General features: G+C 49.7%; 23 non-coding genes across 23 annotated transcripts; all 23 read right to left on the bottom strand.

Annotated features, from left to right (window-relative positions):
- Positions 1 to 360: 360 nt before the first annotated feature.
- Trnas-uga (transfer RNA serine (anticodon UGA)) lies at positions 361 to 442 on the bottom strand. The gene has a single exon. It is a non-coding gene; the product is annotated as a tRNA-Ser (tRNA).
- Positions 443 to 1,149: 707 nt separating this feature from the next.
- Trnas-cga (transfer RNA serine (anticodon CGA)) lies at positions 1,150 to 1,231 on the bottom strand. Its single transcript has one exon. It is a non-coding gene; the product is annotated as a tRNA-Ser (tRNA).
- A 747-nt stretch (positions 1,232 to 1,978) lies between these two features.
- On the bottom strand, positions 1,979 to 2,051 carry Trnaf-gaa (transfer RNA phenylalanine (anticodon GAA)). The gene has a single exon. It is a non-coding gene; the product is annotated as a tRNA-Phe (tRNA).
- A 560-nt stretch (positions 2,052 to 2,611) lies between these two features.
- Positions 2,612 to 2,693, bottom strand: Trnas-uga (transfer RNA serine (anticodon UGA)). Its single transcript has one exon. It is a non-coding gene; the product is annotated as a tRNA-Ser (tRNA).
- Positions 2,694 to 3,400: 707 nt separating this feature from the next.
- Trnas-cga (transfer RNA serine (anticodon CGA)) lies at positions 3,401 to 3,482 on the bottom strand. Its single transcript has one exon. It is a non-coding gene; the product is annotated as a tRNA-Ser (tRNA).
- A 747-nt stretch (positions 3,483 to 4,229) lies between these two features.
- Trnaf-gaa (transfer RNA phenylalanine (anticodon GAA)) lies at positions 4,230 to 4,302 on the bottom strand. Its single transcript has one exon. It is a non-coding gene; the product is annotated as a tRNA-Phe (tRNA).
- A 560-nt stretch (positions 4,303 to 4,862) lies between these two features.
- Trnas-uga (transfer RNA serine (anticodon UGA)) lies at positions 4,863 to 4,944 on the bottom strand. The gene has a single exon. It is a non-coding gene; the product is annotated as a tRNA-Ser (tRNA).
- A 708-nt stretch (positions 4,945 to 5,652) lies between these two features.
- On the bottom strand, positions 5,653 to 5,734 carry Trnas-cga (transfer RNA serine (anticodon CGA)). The gene has a single exon. It is a non-coding gene; the product is annotated as a tRNA-Ser (tRNA).
- A 747-nt stretch (positions 5,735 to 6,481) lies between these two features.
- Positions 6,482 to 6,554, bottom strand: Trnaf-gaa (transfer RNA phenylalanine (anticodon GAA)). Its single transcript has one exon. It is a non-coding gene; the product is annotated as a tRNA-Phe (tRNA).
- A 560-nt stretch (positions 6,555 to 7,114) lies between these two features.
- On the bottom strand, positions 7,115 to 7,196 carry Trnas-uga (transfer RNA serine (anticodon UGA)). The gene has a single exon. It is a non-coding gene; the product is annotated as a tRNA-Ser (tRNA).
- A 903-nt stretch (positions 7,197 to 8,099) lies between these two features.
- Positions 8,100 to 8,172, bottom strand: Trnak-uuu (transfer RNA lysine (anticodon UUU)). Its single transcript has one exon. It is a non-coding gene; the product is annotated as a tRNA-Lys (tRNA).
- A 537-nt stretch (positions 8,173 to 8,709) lies between these two features.
- On the bottom strand, positions 8,710 to 8,782 carry Trnaf-gaa (transfer RNA phenylalanine (anticodon GAA)). The gene has a single exon. It is a non-coding gene; the product is annotated as a tRNA-Phe (tRNA).
- A 579-nt stretch (positions 8,783 to 9,361) lies between these two features.
- On the bottom strand, positions 9,362 to 9,443 carry Trnas-uga (transfer RNA serine (anticodon UGA)). The gene has a single exon. It is a non-coding gene; the product is annotated as a tRNA-Ser (tRNA).
- Positions 9,444 to 10,370: 927 nt separating this feature from the next.
- Trnak-uuu (transfer RNA lysine (anticodon UUU)) lies at positions 10,371 to 10,443 on the bottom strand. Its single transcript has one exon. It is a non-coding gene; the product is annotated as a tRNA-Lys (tRNA).
- A 537-nt stretch (positions 10,444 to 10,980) lies between these two features.
- Positions 10,981 to 11,053, bottom strand: Trnaf-gaa (transfer RNA phenylalanine (anticodon GAA)). The gene has a single exon. It is a non-coding gene; the product is annotated as a tRNA-Phe (tRNA).
- Positions 11,054 to 11,632: 579 nt separating this feature from the next.
- Positions 11,633 to 11,714, bottom strand: Trnas-uga (transfer RNA serine (anticodon UGA)). Its single transcript has one exon. It is a non-coding gene; the product is annotated as a tRNA-Ser (tRNA).
- Positions 11,715 to 12,641: 927 nt separating this feature from the next.
- Positions 12,642 to 12,714, bottom strand: Trnak-uuu (transfer RNA lysine (anticodon UUU)). The gene has a single exon. It is a non-coding gene; the product is annotated as a tRNA-Lys (tRNA).
- A 537-nt stretch (positions 12,715 to 13,251) lies between these two features.
- Positions 13,252 to 13,324, bottom strand: Trnaf-gaa (transfer RNA phenylalanine (anticodon GAA)). The gene has a single exon. It is a non-coding gene; the product is annotated as a tRNA-Phe (tRNA).
- A 579-nt stretch (positions 13,325 to 13,903) lies between these two features.
- On the bottom strand, positions 13,904 to 13,985 carry Trnas-uga (transfer RNA serine (anticodon UGA)). Its single transcript has one exon. It is a non-coding gene; the product is annotated as a tRNA-Ser (tRNA).
- A 927-nt stretch (positions 13,986 to 14,912) lies between these two features.
- Positions 14,913 to 14,985, bottom strand: Trnak-uuu (transfer RNA lysine (anticodon UUU)). The gene has a single exon. It is a non-coding gene; the product is annotated as a tRNA-Lys (tRNA).
- Positions 14,986 to 15,522: 537 nt separating this feature from the next.
- Trnaf-gaa (transfer RNA phenylalanine (anticodon GAA)) lies at positions 15,523 to 15,595 on the bottom strand. The gene has a single exon. It is a non-coding gene; the product is annotated as a tRNA-Phe (tRNA).
- A 579-nt stretch (positions 15,596 to 16,174) lies between these two features.
- Positions 16,175 to 16,256, bottom strand: Trnas-uga (transfer RNA serine (anticodon UGA)). Its single transcript has one exon. It is a non-coding gene; the product is annotated as a tRNA-Ser (tRNA).
- Positions 16,257 to 17,183: 927 nt separating this feature from the next.
- Positions 17,184 to 17,256, bottom strand: Trnak-uuu (transfer RNA lysine (anticodon UUU)). The gene has a single exon. It is a non-coding gene; the product is annotated as a tRNA-Lys (tRNA).
- Between the last annotated feature and the right edge of the window lie 232 nt (positions 17,257 to 17,488).

Below are 17,488 nucleotides of genomic sequence, written 5' to 3' on the forward strand. Positions count from 1 at the left end.
TCTCTAGAAAACCTTTGCTATATCGATGCCACGTGCAACTCGTGTGCAGAGAACGAGACACAAGAAGGAGTGAGCCTCTCTACCATGTGAGAGGCAGTATCTAGCAGATACACACGCTAAAACATTTGACTTGCGTTAGCTCATAAAATGCTACACGTAATTGTCTGCAAGCTAAAATGGACACATCTGCACTGACACCTGGTGGACGGCAGTGTGACGAGGCGATGAGCTGTGGCTTCTGGGTGCGACTGTAGCGCTGCAGCCAATAACACTGCACATTGCCGGCGACCCACGTGTTTAGTAGTGACGCAACTGCTAGAATGCAGCTGAACGTCCATCTTTTGAGAGCTACAAAATTTCCGCAGTCAGCAGGACTCGAACCTACGCTCCCAGAGGGAATCTGATTTCAAGTCAGACGCCTTAACCACTCGGCCACGACTGCCGGTAGCAGTAGCGTCTTCCGACAAGTGAAAGTGCACCTTTAGAAGCAATCCAATGGCAGAAAGCGGCGTGGCCTCACTCTTCTCTGTAGTGTTTCCATTGCCAGCACATTAGCCGTTACGAAATTGTATTAATTTTCGCCTAGACATGGCCTTGAACCCAACACCCTTTGGTTGAAAATCAAACGCTCTACCGACTGAGCTATCGTACAGCTGCGTGGCGTGCGAGTGATTCGCATGACGTAATTACTGGCTTATGGCTCCAATGGCGACTTCACCGACTTCCCACTGACGCACCGCTGACGCTAGTTTTCTGTCGTCTTAAGTGGTCGACATACTTGCAAGTAGCTGCGAGATCTAAAGAAAAGAAACGCTGCACCATTGCTTTTTCCGCACTCGAATGACTGAATTGCGATTCTTAAAAAAGAGAGAAATGAATGTTGGCTCTGTCCAACGCTTCCAACACGTCTGTGTACTCACGAACTCGGCGTCGACGCGAGAAAATGACGGGAGCGCACTCGTGGGCCTGCGACGGCTTTCTGCAGTCCCAGCGTCAGTGAGAGGAGAACCGGTAGCCACAGTAAGCAGCAGCCGTCGCGACACTCAGTATTGTTAAACGGAAATTTTCGTCTTGTTGAAGATGGCGCCATCGGTTTGCAACCGCGTTCACGTGTGTGAAAATATTTGCTCCTCTTTACGCAAAATCGCACGCAGCCGGTAGGATTCGAACCTACGCTCCCAGAGGGAATCTGATTTCGAGTCAGACGCCTTAACCACCCCGCCACGACTGCCCGTAGGTCGAGGTTCTCCGACACATGCAACTTCTACGGTTTAAAGCTATGTGGCATCAGAAAACGGCGTAGCTGCATTCTTTTCCGTAGTGTTTCCACCGCTACCAGAGGAATCGCTACCAAAGTATTAAAATATCCGCTCGAACAGGGACTTGAACCCTGGACCCTTAGGTTAAAAAGCCTAATGCTCTACCGACTGAGCTATCCGGGCTCACACGACAGTACAGAACATCCCACGATGCACAGCTGTACATTGACTCATGTCCTTCACAGCTGTGCTATCGCTGCATGGAGCTGTTACTAATTAAACGTCGCCTGAATGCTGTCTACAAACGTGTCGCGCTAAGCTTGTAGCAGACTATCGAAGAATGCTGACACCCGATGCAAAAACAAACCGCAGCAGTCGTTAGGTCTCATACGTTGGAGTAGAGGATTTACGTGTTTTGTCGACACTCACTGAGTAATTGGAAATTTCACAAGCATTTCGAATGCAATGCTTCCCACGTTTTCGCTCATTTCACGGTTCCGTTGGAGACGTTCTTCACCTCCTGACACAAAAAAAGGAACGCAGTCGGTAGGACTTTTCGTATTTTCTTACTTCTCAGGGAGTTGCCTACTGTGTTCCTCTTACGGCAAGCACTAGACAACCTGAACAGTTACAGGATAGAGTCATTTTTGTTATCGGCTGTACCTACATCATCACAGACTCGGAGCAATTCCATTGGCATCAGCTTCAAAACATACGCTTGCCGAAACCCGGGATCGAACCAGGGACCTTTAGATCTTCAGTCTAACGCTCTCCCAACTGAGCTATTTCGGCTCACACCTAAGTCCGCAGATTTGCGCGTCTTCGTTAACCTCTGAATCGCCGCCAATTTCACAGTCATCTTCGTCTGATAAGACATAGGGACGCTGAAAGGCGAGCAGCAGATGCAGTGAAGTACCACACACATTTCTTCTGATTCCATCATCGTAAGAAGCAAACATGTCGACTCGATTCATGTAATATTGACTTCGCTTTCTCTAGAAAACCTTTGCTATATCGATGCCACGTGCAACTCGTGTGCAGAGAACGAGACACAAGAAGGAGTGAGCCTCTCTACCATGTGAGAGGCAGTATCTAGCAGATACACACGCTAAAACATTTGACTTGCGTTAGCTCATAAATTGCTACACGTAATTGTCTGCAAGCTAAAATGGACACATCTGCACTGACACCTGGTGGACGGCAGTGTGACGAGGCGATGAGCTGTGGCTTCTGGGTGCGACTGTAGCGCTGCAGCCAATAACACTGCACATTGCCGGCGACCCACGTGTTTAGTAGTGACGCAACTGCTAGAATGCAGCTGAACGTCCATCTTTTGAGAGCTACAAAATTTCCGCAGTCAGCAGGACTCGAACCTACGCTCCCAGAGGGAATCTGATTTCAAGTCAGACGCCTTAACCACTCGGCCACGACTGCCGGTAGCAGTAGCGTCTTCCGACAAGTGAAAGTGCACCTTTAGAAGCAATCCAATGGCAGAAAGCGGCGTGGCCTCACTCTTCTCTGTAGTGTTTCCATTGCCAGCACATTAGCCGTTACGAAATTGTATTAATTTTCGCCTAGACATGGCCTTGAACCCAACACCCTTTGGTTGAAAATCAAACGCTCTACCGACTGAGCTATCGTACAGCTGCGTGGCGTGCGAGTGATTCGCATGACGTAATTACTGGCTTATGGCTCCAATGGCGACTTCACCGACTTCCCACTGACGCACCGCTGACGCTAGTTTTCTGTCGTCTTAAGTGGTCGACATACTTGCAAGTAGCTGCGAGATCTTAAGAAAAGAAACGCTGCACCATTGCTTTTTCCGCACTCGAATGACTGAATTGCGATTCTTAAAAAAGAGAGAAATGAATGTTGGCTCTGTCCAACGCTTCCAACACGTCTGTGTACTCACGAACTCGGCGTCGACGCGAGAAAATGACGGGAGCGCACTCGTGGGCCTGCGACGGCTTTCTGCAGTCCCAGCGTCAGTGAGAGGAGAACCGGTAGCCACAGTAAGCAGCAGCCGTCGCGACACTCAGTATTGTTAAACGGAAATTTTCGTCTTGTTGAAGATGGCGCCATCGGTTTGCAACCGCGTTCACGTGTGTGAAAATATTTGCTCCTCTTTACGCAAAATCGCACGCAGCCGGTAGGATTCGAACCTACGCTCCCAGAGGGAATCTGATTTCGAGTCAGACGCCTTAACCACCCCGCCACGACTGCCCGTAGGTCGAGGTTCTCCGACACATGCAACTTCTACGGTTTAAAGCTATGTGGCATCAGAAAACGGCGTAGCTGCATTCTTTTCCGTAGTGTTTCCACCGCTACCAGAGGAATCGCTACCAAAGTATTAAAATATCCGCTCGAACAGGGACTTGAACCCTGGACCCTTAGGTTAAAAAGCCTAATGCTCTACCGACTGAGCTATCCGGGCTCACACGACAGTACAGAACATCCCACGATGCACAGCTGTACATTGACTCATGTCCTTCACAGCTGTGCTATCGCTGCATGGAGCTGTTACTAATTAAACGTTGCCTGAATGCTGTCTACAAACGTGTCGCGCTAAGCTTGTAGCAGACTATCGAAGAATGCTGACACCCGATGCAAAAACAAACCGCAGCAGTCGTTAGGTCTCATACGTTGGAGTAGAGGATTTACGTGTTTTGTCGACACTCACTGAGTAATTGGAAATTTCACAAGCATTTCGAATGCAATGCTTCCCACGTTTTCGCTCATTTCACGGTTCCGTTGGAGACGTTCTTCACCTCCTGACACAAAAAAAGGAACGCAGTCGGTAGGACTTTTCGTATTTTCTTACTTCTCAGGGAGTTGCCTACTGTGTTCCTCTTACGGCAAGCACTAGACAACCTGAACAGTTACAGGACAGAGTCATATTTGTTCTCGGCAGTACTTACATCATCACAGACTCGGAGCAATTCCATTGGCATCAGCTTCAAAACATACGCTTGCCGAAACCCGGGATCGAACCAGGGACCTTTAGATCTTCAGTCTAACGCTCTCCCAACTGAACTATTTCGGCTCACACTTAAGTCCGCAGATTTGCGCGTCTTCGTTAACCTCTGAATCGCCGCCAATTTCACAGTCATCTTCGTCTGATAAGACATAGGGACGCTGAAAGGCGAGCAGCAGATGCAGTGAAGTACCACACACATTTCTTCTGATTCCATCATCGTAAGAAGCAAACATGTCGACTCGATTCATGTAATATTGACTTCGCTTTCTCTAGAAAACCTTTGCTATATCGATGCCACGTGCAACTCGTGTGCAGAGAACGAGACACAAGAAGGAGTGAGCCTCTCTACCATGTGAGAGGCAGTATCTAGCAGATACACACGCTAAAACATTTGACTTGCGTTAGCTCATAAATTGCTACACGTAATTGTCTGCAAGCTAAAATGGACACATCTGCACTGACACCTGGTGGACGGCAGTGTGACGAGGCGATGAGCTGTGGCTTCTGGGTGCGACTGTAGCGCTGCAGCCAATAACACTGCACATTGCCGGCGACCCACGTGTTTAGTAGTGACGCAACTGCTAGAATGCAGCTGAACGTCCATCTTTTGAGAGCTACAAAATTTCCGCAGTCAGCAGGACTCGAACCTACGCTCCCAGAGGGAATCTGATTTCAAGTCAGACGCCTTAACCACTCGGCCACGACTGCCGGTAGCAGTAGCGTCTTCCGACAAGTGAAAGTGCACCTTTAGAAGCAATCCAATGGCAGAAAGCGGCGTGGCCTCACTCTTCTCTGTAGTGTTTCCATTGCCAGCACATTAGCCGTTACGAAATTGTATTAATTTTCGCCTAGACATGGCCTTGAACCCAACACCCTTTGGTTGAAAATCAAACGCTCTACCGACTGAGCTATCGTACAGCTGCGTGGCGTGCGAGTGATTCGCATGACGTAATTACTGGCTTATGGCTCCAATGGCGACTTCACCGACTTCCCACTGACAAACCGCTGACGCTAGTTTTCTGTCGTCTTAAGTGGTCGACATACTTGCAAGTAGCTGCGAGATCTTAAGAAAAGAAACGCTGCACCATTGCTTTTTCCGCACTCGAATGACTGAATTGCGATTCTTAAAAAAGAGAGAAATGAATGTTGGCTCTGTCCAACGCTTCCAAGCACGTCTGTGTACTCACGAACTCGGCGTCGACGCGAGAAAATGACGGGAGCGCACTCGTGGGCCTGCGACGGCTTTCTGCAGTCCCAGCGTCAGTGAGAGGAGAACCGGTAGCCACAGTAAGCAGCAGCCGTCGCGACACTCAGTATTGTTAAACGGAAATTTTCGTCTTGTTGAAGATGGCGCCATCGGTTTGCAACCGCGTTCACGTGTGTGAAAATATTTGCTCCTCTTTACGCAAAATCGCACGCAGCCGGTAGGATTCGAACCTACGCTCCCAGAGGGAATCTGATTTCGAGTCAGACGCCTTAACCACCCCGCCACGACTGCCCGTAGGTCGAGGTTCTCCGACACATGCAACTTCTACGGTTTAAAGCTATGTGGCATCAGAAAACGGCGTAGCTGCATTCTTTTCCGTAGTGTTTCCACCACTACCAGAGGAAACGCTACCAAATTATTAAAATTTCCGCCCGAACAGGGACTTGAACCCTGGACCCTTAGGTTAAAAAGCCTAATGCTCTACCGACTGAGCTATCCGGGCTCACACGACAGTACAGAACATCCCACGATGCACAGCTGTACATTGACTCATGTCCTTCACAGCTGTGCTATCGCTGCATGGAGCTGTTACTAATTAAACGTTGCCTGAATGCTGTCTACAAACGTGTCGCGCTAAGCTTGTAGCAGACTATCGAAGAATGCTGACACCCGATGCAAAAACAAACCGCAGCAGTCGTTAGGTCTCATACGTTGGAGTAGAGGATTTACGTGTTTTGTCGACACTCACTGAGTAATTGGAAATTTCACAAGCATTTCGAATGCAATGCTTCCCACGTTTTCGCTCATTTCACGGTTCCGTTGGAGACGTTCTTCACCTCCTGACACAAAAAAAGGAACGCAGTCGGTAGGACTTTTCGTATTTTCTTACTTCTCAGGGAGTTGCCTACTGTGTTCCTCTTACGGCAAGCACTAGACAACCTGAACAGTTACAGGACAGAGTCATATTTGTTCTCGGCAGTACTTACATCATCACAGACTCGGAGCAATTCCATTGGCATCAGCTTCAAAACATACGCTTGCCGAAACCCGGGATCGAACCAGGGACCTTTAGATCTTCAGTCTAACGCTCTCCCAACTGAGCTATTTCGGCTCACACCTAAGTCCGCAGATTTGCGCGTCTTCGTTAACCTCTGAATCGCCGCCAATTTCACAGTCATCTTCGTCTGATAAGACATAGGGACGCTGAAAGGCGAGCAGCAGATGCAGTGAAGTACCACACACATTTCTTCTGATTCCATCATCGTAAGAAGCAAACATGTCGACTCGATTCATGTAATATTGACTTCGCTTTCTCTAGAAAACCTTTGCTATATCGATGCCACGTGCAACTCGTGTGCAGAGAACGAGACACAAGAAGGAGTGAGCCTCTCTACCATGTGAGAGGCAGTATCTAGCAGATACACACGCTAAAACATTTGACTTGCGTTAGCTCATAAATTGCTACACGTAATTGTCTGCAAGCTAAAATGGACACATCTGCACTGACACCTGGTGGACGGCAGTGTGACGAGGCGATGAGCTGTGGCTTCTGGGTGCGACTGTAGCGCTGCAGCCAATAACACTGCACATTGCCGGCGACCCACGTGTTTAGTAGTGACGCAACTGCTAGAATGCAGCTGAACGTCCATCTTTTGAGAGCTACAAAATTTCCGCAGTCAGCAGGACTCGAACCTACGCTCCCAGAGGGAATCTGATTTCAAGTCAGACGCCTTAACCACTCGGCCACGACTGCCGGTAGCAGTAGCGTCTTCCGACAAGTGAAAGTGCACCTTTAGAAGCAATCCAATGGCAGAAAGCGGCGTGGCCTCACTCTTCTCTGTAGTGTTTCCATTGCCAGCACATTAGCCGTTACGAAATTGTATTAATTTTCGCCTAGACATGGCCTTGAACCCAACACCCTTTGGTTGAAAATCAAACGCTCTACCGACTGAGCTATCGTACAGCTGCGTGGCGTGCGAGTGATTCGCATGACGTAATTACTGGCTTATGGCTCCAATGGCGACTTCACCGACTTCCCACTGACGCGCCGCTGACGCTAGTTTTCTGGCGTCTTAAGGGATGGACATACTTGCAAGTAGCTGCGAGATCATTGAAAAGAAACGCGGCGCCATTGCTTTTGCCGAACTCGACTGATTGAATTGCAATTCCTAAAAAGGAATGAACCTTCACTCTGTCTAACAATTTCAAGCACGTGTGTGTACTCACGAACTCGGCGAAGGCGCGAGAAAATGACGGGGGCGCACTCGTGGGCCTGCGACGGCTTCCTGCAGTCACATCGTCAGTGCGAGGTGGACCGGTAGGCACAGGAAGCAGCGGCCGTCGTGAAACTCAGCATTCTTAAACGGAAATTTTCGTCTTGTTTAGAATGGCGTCATTGGTTTGCACGCTCATTCATGCGTGTGAAAGTATTTGCTGCTCTTTACGCAGAATCGCACGCAGCCGGCGGGATTCGAAACTACTTTCGAGTCGGACGCCTTAACCACTCGGCCACGGCTGCCCCGAACGCAGCGTTCTCCCGACACGTGCAAATTGAACCGTTTAAAGCACTGTGGTGTCAGAAAACGGCGTTGCTGCATTCTTTTCCGTAGTGTTTCCACCACTACCAGAGGAAACGCTACCAAATTATTAAAATTTCCGCCCGAACAGGGACTTGAACCCTGGACCCTTAGGTTAAAAGCCTAATGCTCTACCGACTGAGCTATCCGGGCTCACAACGCCTTATGAAACATCTCACGATGCACAACGACACATTGACTCATGTCCTTTACTGTTGTGCAATCGCTGCATGGAGCTGTTAGTAGTTAAACGTCGCCTGAATGCTGTCTGCAAACTTATCGCGCAAAGCTCGTAACAGACCATCGAACAATGTTGACACACGATGCAAAAACAAACTGCAGCAGTCGTTACGTCTCATACGTTGGAGTAGAGGATTTACGTGTTTTGTCGACACTCATCGGGCAATTGGAAAATTCACAAACACTTCGAATGCAATGTTTCCCACGTTTTCGCTCATTTCACGGTTCCGCTGGAGACGTTCTTCACCTCCTGGCACAAAACAGGGAACGCAGTCGGTAGGACGTTTTTTTATTTTCTTACTTCTCAGAGAGTTGCCTACTGTGTTCCTCTTATGGCAAGCACTAGACAACCAGAACAGTTACAGAAGAGAGTCATGTCCGTTCTCGGCTCTAGTTACATTATCACAAAGTCAGAGCAATTCCATTGGCGTCGGCTTCAAAACGAAGCCGTGCCGAAACCCGGGATCGAACCAGGGACCTTTAGATCTTCAGTCTAACGCTCTCCCAACTGAGGTATTTCGGCTGACGTACAGCGCCCCTCTTTTGCACGTCTGCCCCGTTGCCAATTTCACAGTCATCTTCGTCTGAAAGAACACAGGGACGCCGAAAGGCGAACAGCAGATGCAGTAAAGTACCACACACATTTCTTCTGCTTCCATCGTCGTAACTAGCAAACATGTCGACTCGATTCATGTAATATTGACTTCGCTGACGCTAGAAAAGCTGTGCTATATCGATGCCACGTGCAACTAGTGTGCAGAGAACGAGGCAGAGGAAGGAGTGAGCCTCTCCAACGTGTGTGGGGCAGTATCTAGCAGATACACGCGGTAAAACGTTTGACTTGCGTTTGCTCATTAATTGCTACACGTCATCGTCTGCAAGCTGAAATAATCACATCTGCACTGCCCAGAGAGGCGACACTTGCACTGACACCTGGTGGACGGTTGTGAGACGAGGAGATGAGCTGTGGCTTCTGGGCACGACTGTAGCGCTGCACCCTGGAGCCAAGAACACTGCACCTTGCTGGCGGCCCACGTGTTTAGTAGTGACGCAACTGCTAGGATGCAGCTGAACGTCCATCTTCTGAGAGCGAGAAAATTTCCGCAGTCGGCAGGACTCGAACCTACGCTCCCAGAGGGAATCTGATTTCAAGTCAGACGCCTTAACCACTCGGCCACGACTGCACGTCTCAGAAGCGTCTCTCGACAACTGAAACTCCCACCTTTGCAAGCAATCTCATGGCAGAAGGCAGCATGGGCTCACTCTTTTCTGTAGTGATTCCACTGCCAGCACATTAGACGTTACGAAAGTGTATTAATTTTCGCCCCCACAGGGACTAGAACCCAGGACCCTTTGGTTGAAAACCTAACGCTCTACCGACTGAGCTATCCGCACCCACGCACGAGCATTGTCATACAGCTGCGTCGTGTGCGAGTGATTCGCATGTCGTAATTGCTGGCTTATGGCTCCAATGGCGACTTCACCGACTTCCCACTGACGCGCCGCTGACGCTAGTTTTCTGGCGTCTTAAGGGATGGACATACTTGCAAGTAGCTGCGAGATCATTGAAAAGAAACGCGGCGCCATTGCTTTTGCCGCACTCGACTGATTGAATTGCAATTCCTAAAAAGGAATGAACCTTCACTCTGTCTAACAATTTCAAGCACGTGTGTGTACTCACGAACTCGGCGAAGGCGCGAGAAAATGACGGGGGCGCACTCGTGGGCCTGCGACGGCTTCCTGCAGTCACATCGTCAGTGCGAGGTGGACCGGTAGGCACAGGAAGCAGCGGCCGTCGTGAAACTCAGCATTCTTAAACGGAAATTTTCGTCTTGTTTAGAATGGCGTCATTGGTTTGCACGCTCATTCATGCGTGTGAAAGTATTTGCTGCTCTTTACGCAGAATCGCACGCAGCCGGCGGGATTCGAAACTACTTTCGAGTCGGACGCCTTAACCACTCGGCCACGGCTGCCCCGAACGCAGCGTTCTCCCGACACGTGCAAATTGAACCGTTTAAAGCACTGTGGTGTCAGAAAACGGCGTTGCTGCATTCTTTTCCGTAGTGTTTCCACCACTACCAGAGGAAACGCTACCAAATTATTAAAATTTCCGCCCGAACAGGGACTTGAACCCTGGACCCTTAGGTTAAAAGCCTAATGCTCTACCGACTGAGCTATCCGGGCTCACAACGCCTTATGAAACATCTCACGATGCACAACGACACATTGACTCATGTCCTTTACTGTTGTGCAATCGCTGCATGGAGCTGTTAGTAGTTAAACGTCGCCTGAATGCTGTCTGCAAACTTATCGCGCAAAGCTCGTAACAGACCATCGAACAATGTTGACACACGATGCAAAAACAAACTGCAGCAGTCGTTACGTCTCATACGTTGGAGTAGAGGATTTACGTGTTTTGTCGACACTCATCGGGCAATTGGAAAATTCACAAGCACTTCGAATGCAATGTTTCCCACGTTTTCGCTCATTTCACGGTTCCGCTGGAGACGTTCTTCACCTCCTGGCACAAAACAGGGAACGCAGTCGGTAGGACGTTTTTTTATTTTCTTACTTCTCAGAGAGTTGCCTACTGTGTTCCTCTTATGGCAAGCACTAGACAACCAGAACAGTTACAGAAGAGAGTCATGTCCGTTCTCGGCTCTAGTTACATTATCACAAAGTCAGAGCAATTCCATTGGCGTCGGCTTCAAAACGAAGCCGTGCCGAAACCCGGGATCGAACCAGGGACCTTTAGATCTTCAGTCTAACGCTCTCCCAACTGAGGTATTTCGGCTGACGTACAGCGCCCCTCTTTTGCACGTCTGCCCCGTTGCCAATTTCACAGTCATCTTCGTCTGAAAGAACACAGGGACGCCGAAAGGCGAACAGCAGATGCAGTAAAGTACCACACACATTTCTTCTGCTTCCATCGTCGTAACTAGCAAACATGTCGACTCGATTCATGTAATATTGACTTCGCTGACGCTAGAAAAGCTGTGCTATATCGATGCCACGTGCAACTAGTGTGCAGAGAACGAGGCAGAGGAAGGAGTGAGCCTCTCCAACGTGTGTGGGGCAGTATCTAGCAGATACACGCGGTAAAACGTTTGACTTGCGTTTGCTCATTAATTGCTACACGTCATCGTCTGCAAGCTGAAATAATCACATCTGCACTGCCCAGAGAGGCGACACTTGCACTGACACCTGGTGGACGGTTGTGAGACGAGGAGATGAGCTGTGGCTTCTGGGCACGACTGTAGCGCTGCACCCTGGAGCCAAGAACACTGCACCTTGCTGGCGGCCCACGTGTTTAGTAGTGACGCAACTGCTAGGATGCAGCTGAACGTCCATCTTCTGAGAGCGAGAAAATTTCCGCAGTCGGCAGGACTCGAACCTACGCTCCCAGAGGGAATCTGATTTCAAGTCAGACGCCTTAACCACTCGGCCACGACTGCACGTCTCAGAAGCGTCTCTCGACAACTGAAACTCCCACCTTTGCAAGCAATCTCATGGCAGAAGGCAGCATGGGCTCACTCTTTTCTGTAGTGATTCCACTGCCAGCACATTAGACGTTACGAAAGTGTATTAATTTTCGCCCCCACAGGGACTAGAACCCAGGACCCTTTGGTTGAAAACCTAACGCTCTACCGACTGAGCTATCCGCACCCACGCACGAGCATTGTCATACAGCTGCGTCGTGTGCGAGTGATTCGCATGTCGTAATTGCTGGCTTATGGCTCCAATGGCGACTTCACCGACTTCCCACTGACGCGCCGCTGACGCTAGTTTTCTGGCGTCTTAAGGGATGGACATACTTGCAAGTAGCTGCGAGATCATTGAAAAGAAACGCGGCGCCATTGCTTTTGCCGCACTCGACTGATTGAATTGCAATTCCTAAAAAGGAATGAACCTTCACTCTGTCTAACAATTTCAAGCACGTGTGTGTACTCACGAACTCGGCGAAGGCGCGAGAAAATGACGGGGGCGCACTCGTGGGCCTGCGACGGCTTCCTGCAGTCACATCGTCAGTGCGAGGTGGACCGGTAGGCACAGGAAGCAGCGGCCGTCGTGAAACTCAGCATTCTTAAACGGAAATTTTCGTCTTGTTTAGAATGGCGTCATTGGTTTGCACGCTCATTCATGCGTGTGAAAGTATTTGCTGCTCTTTACGCAGAATCGCACGCAGCCGGCGGGATTCGAAACTACTTTCGAGTCGGACGCCTTAACCACTCGGCCACGGCTGCCCCGAACGCAGCGTTCTCCCGACACGTGCAAATTGAACCGTTTAAAGCACTGTGGTGTCAGAAAACGGCGTTGCTGCATTCTTTTCCGTAGTGTTTCCACCACTACCAGAGGAAACGCTACCAAATTATTAAAATTTCCGCCCGAACAGGGACTTGAACCCTGGACCCTTAGGTTAAAAGCCTAATGCTCTACCGACTGAGCTATCCGGGCTCACAACGCCTTATGAAACATCTCACGATGCACAACGACACATTGACTCATGTCCTTTACTGTTGTGCAATCGCTGCATGGAGCTGTTAGTAGTTAAACGTCGCCTGAATGCTGTCTGCAAACTTATCGCGCAAAGCTCGTAACAGACCATCGAACAATGTTGACACACGATGCAAAAACAAACTGCAGCAGTCGTTACGTCTCATACGTTGGAGTAGAGGATTTACGTGTTTTGTCGACACTCATCGGGCAATTGGAAAATTCACAAGCACTTCGAATGCAATGTTTCCCACGTTTTCGCTCATTTCACGGTTCCGCTGGAGACGTTCTTCACCTCCTGGCACAAAACAGGGAACGCAGTCGGTAGGACGTTTTTTTATTTTCTTACTTCTCAGAGAGTTGCCTACTGTGTTCCTCTTATGGCAAGCACTAGACAACCAGAACAGTTACAGAAGAGAGTCATGTCCGTTCTCGGCTCTAGTTACATTATCACAAAGTCAGAGCAATTCCATTGGCGTCGGCTTCAAAACGAAGCCGTGCCGAAACCCGGGATCGAACCAGGGACCTTTAGATCTTCAGTCTAACGCTCTCCCAACTGAGCTATTTCGGCTGACGTACAGCGCCCCTCTTTTGCACGTCTGCCCCGTTGCCAATTTCACAGTCATCTTCGTCTGAAAGAACACAGGGACGCCGAAAGGCGAACAGCAGATGCAGTAAAGTACCACACACATTTCTTCTGCTTCCATCGTCGTAACTAGCAAACATGTCGACTCGATTCATGTAATATTGACTTCGCTGACGCTAGAAAAGCTGTGCTATATCGATGCCACGTGCAACTAGTGTGCAGAGAACGAGGCAGAGGAAGGAGTGAGCCTCTCCAACGTGTGTGGGGCAGTATCTAGCAGATACACGCGGTAAAACGTTTGACTTGCGTTTGCTCATTAATTGCTACACGTCATCGTCTGCAAGCTGAAATAATCACATCTGCACTGCCCAGAGAGGCGACACTTGCACTGACACCTGGTGGACGGTTGTGAGACGAGGAGATGAGCTGTGGCTTCTGGGCACGACTGTAGCGCTGCACCCTGGAGCCAAGAACACTGCACCTTGCTGGCGGCCCACGTGTTTAGTAGTGACGCAACTGCTAGGATGCAGCTGAACGTCCATCTTCTGAGAGCGAGAAAATTTCCGCAGTCGGCAGGACTCGAACCTACGCTCCCAGAGGGAATCTGATTTCAAGTCAGACGCCTTAACCACTCGGCCACGACTGCACGTCTCAGAAGCGTCTCTCGACAACTGAAACTCCCACCTTTGCAAGCAATCTCATGGCAGAAGGCAGCATGGGCTCACTCTTTTCTGTAGTGATTCCACTGCCAGCACATTAGACGTTACGAAAGTGTATTAATTTTCGCCCCCACAGGGACTAGAACCCAGGACCCTTTGGTTGAAAACCTAACGCTCTACCGACTGAGCTATCCGCACCCACGCACGAGCATTGTCATACAGCTGCGTCGTGTGCGAGTGATTCGCATGTCGTAATTGCTGGCTTATGGCTCCAATGGCGACTTCACCGACTTCCCACTGACGCGCCGCTGACGCTAGTTTTCTGGCGTCTTAAGGGATGGACATACTTGCAAGTAGCTGCGAGATCATTGAAAAGAAACGCGGCGCCATTGCTTTTGCCGCACTCGACTGATTGAATTGCAATTCCTAAAAAGGAATGAACCTTCACTCTGTCTAACAATTTCAAGCACGTGTGTGTACTCACGAACTCGGCGAAGGCGCGAGAAAATGACGGGGGCGCACTCGTGGGCCTGCGACGGCTTCCTGCAGTCACATCGTCAGTGCGAGGTGGACCGGTAGGCACAGGAAGCAGCGGCCGTCGTGAAACTCAGCATTCTTAAACGGAAATTTTCGTCTTGTTTAGAATGGCGTCATTGGTTTGCACGCTCATTCATGCGTGTGAAAGTATTTGCTGCTCTTTACGCAGAATCGCACGCAGCCGGCGGGATTCGAAACTACTTTCGAGTCGGACGCCTTAACCACTCGGCCACGGCTGCCCCGAACGCAGCGTTCTCCCGACACGTGCAAATTGAACCGTTTAAAGCACTGTGGTGTCAGAAAACGGCGTTGCTGCATTCTTTTCCGTAGTGTTTCCACCACTACCAGAGGAAACGCTACCAAATTATTAAAATTTCCGCCCGAACAGGGACTTGAACCCTGGACCCTTAGGTTAAAAGCCTAATGCTCTACCGACTGAGCTATCCGGGCTCACAACGCCTTATGAAACATCTCACGATGCACAACGACACATTGACTCATGTCCTTTACTGTTGTGCAATCGCTGCATGGAGCTGTTAGTAGTTAAACGTCGCCTGAATGCTGTCTGCAAACTTATCGCGCAAAGCTCGTAACAGACCATCGAACAATGTTGACACACGATGCAAAAACAAACTGCAGCAGTCGTTACGTCTCATACGTTGGAGTAGAGGATTTACGTGTTTTGTCGACACTCATCGGGCAATTGGAAAATTCACAAGCACTTCGAATGCAATGTTTCCCACGTTTTCGCTCATTTCACGGTTCCGCTGGAGACGTTCTTCACCTCCTGGCACAAAACAGGGAACGCAGTCGGTAGGACGTTTTTTTATTTTCTTACTTCTCAGAGAGTTGCCTACTGTGTTCCTCTTATGGCAAGCACTAGACAACCAGAACAGTTACAGAAGAGAGTCATGTCCGTTCTCGGCTCTAGTTACATTATCACAAAGTCAGAGCAATTCCATTGGCGTCGGCTTCAAAACGAAGCCGTGCCGAAACCCGGGATCGAACCAGGGACCTTTAGATCTTCAGTCTAACGCTCTCCCAACTGAGCTATTTCGGCTGACGTACAGCGCCCCTCTTTTGCACGTCTGCCCCGTTGCCAATTTCACAGTCATCTTCGTCTGAAAGAACACAGGGACGCCGAAAGGCGAACAGCAGATGCAGTAAAGTACCACACACATTTCTTCTGCTTCCATCGTCGTAACTAGCAAACATGTCGACTCGATTCATGTAATATTGACTTCGCTGACGCTAGAAAAGCTGTGCTATATCGATGCCACGTGCAACTAGTGTGCAGAGAACGAGGCAGAGGAAGGAGTGAGCCTCTCCAACGTGTGTGGGGCAGTATCTAGCAGATACACGCGGTAAAACGTTTGACTTGCGTTTGCTCATTAATTGCTACACGTCATCGTCTGCAAGCTGAAATAATCACATCTGCACTGCCCAGAGAGGCGACACTTGCACTGACACCTGGTGGACGGTTGTGAGACGAGGAGATGAGCTGTGGCTTCTGGGCACGACTGTAGCGCTGCACCCTGGAGCCAAGAACACTGCACCTTGCTGGCGGCCCACGTGTTTAGTAGTGACGCAACTGCTAGGATGCAGCTGAACGTCCATCTTCTGAGAGCGAGAAAATTTCCGCAGTCGGCAGGACTCGAACCTACGCTCCCAGAGGGAATCTGATTTCAAGTCAGACGCCTTAACCACTCGGCCACGACTGCACGTCTCAGAAGCGTCTCTCGACAACTGAAACTCCCACCTTTGCAAGCAATCTCATGGCAGAAGGCAGCATGGGCTCACTCTTTTCTGTAGTGATTCCACTGCCAGCACATTAGACGTTACGAAAGTGTATTAATTTTCGCCCCCACAGGGACTAGAACCCAGGACCCTTTGGTTGAAAACCTAACGCTCTACCGACTGAGCTATCCGCACCCACGCACGAGCATTGTCATACAGCTGCGTCGTGTGCGAGTGATTCGCATGTCGTAATTGCTGGCTTATGGCTCCAATGGCGACTTCACCGACTTCCCACTGACGCGCCGCTGACGCTAGTTTTCTGGCGTCTTAAGGGATGGACATACTTGCAAGTAGCTGCGAGATCATTGAAAAGAAACGCGGCGCCATTGCTTTTGCCGCACTCGACTGATTGAATTGCAATTCCTAAAAAGGAATGAACCTTCACTCTGTCTAACAATTTCAAGCACGTGTGTGTACTCACGAACTCGGCGAAGGCGCGAGAAAATGACGGGGGCGCACTCGTGGGCCTGCGACGGCTTCCTGCAGTCACATCGTCAGTGCGAGGTGGACCGGTAGGCACAGGAAGCAGCGGCCGTCGTGAAACTCAGCATTCTTAAACGGAAATTTTCGTCTTGTTTAGAATGGCGTCATTGGTTTGCACGCTCATTCATGCGTGTGAAAGTATTTGCTGCTCTTTACGCAGAATCGCACGCAGCCGGCGGGATTCGAAACTACTTTCGAGTCGGACGCCTTAACCACTCGGCCACGGCTGCCCCGAACGCAGCGTTCTCCCGACACGTGCAAATTGAACCGTTTAAAGCACTGTGGTGTCAGAAAACGGCGTTGCTGCATTCTTTTCCGTAGTGTTTCCACCACTACCAGAGGAAACGCTACCAAATTATTAAAATTTCCGCCCGAACAGGGACTTGAACCCTGGACCCTTAGGTTAAAAGCCTAATGCTCTACCGACTGAGCTATCCGGGCTCACAACGCCTTATGAAACATCTCACGATGCACAACGACACATTGACTCATGTCCTTTACTGTTGTGCAATCGCTGCATGGAGCTGTTAGTAGTTAAACGTCGCCTGAATGCTGTCTGCAAACTTATCGCGCAAAGCTCGTAACAGACCATCGAACAATGTTGACACACGATGCAAAAACAAACTGCAGCAGTCGTTACGTCTCATACGTTGGAGTAGAGGATTTACGTGTT

This window comes from Schistocerca gregaria, unplaced genomic scaffold, assembly GCF_023897955.1.
Source record: "Schistocerca gregaria isolate iqSchGreg1 unplaced genomic scaffold, iqSchGreg1.2 ptg000445l, whole genome shotgun sequence".
Lineage (NCBI taxonomy): Eukaryota > Metazoa > Arthropoda > Insecta > Orthoptera > Acrididae > Schistocerca > Schistocerca gregaria.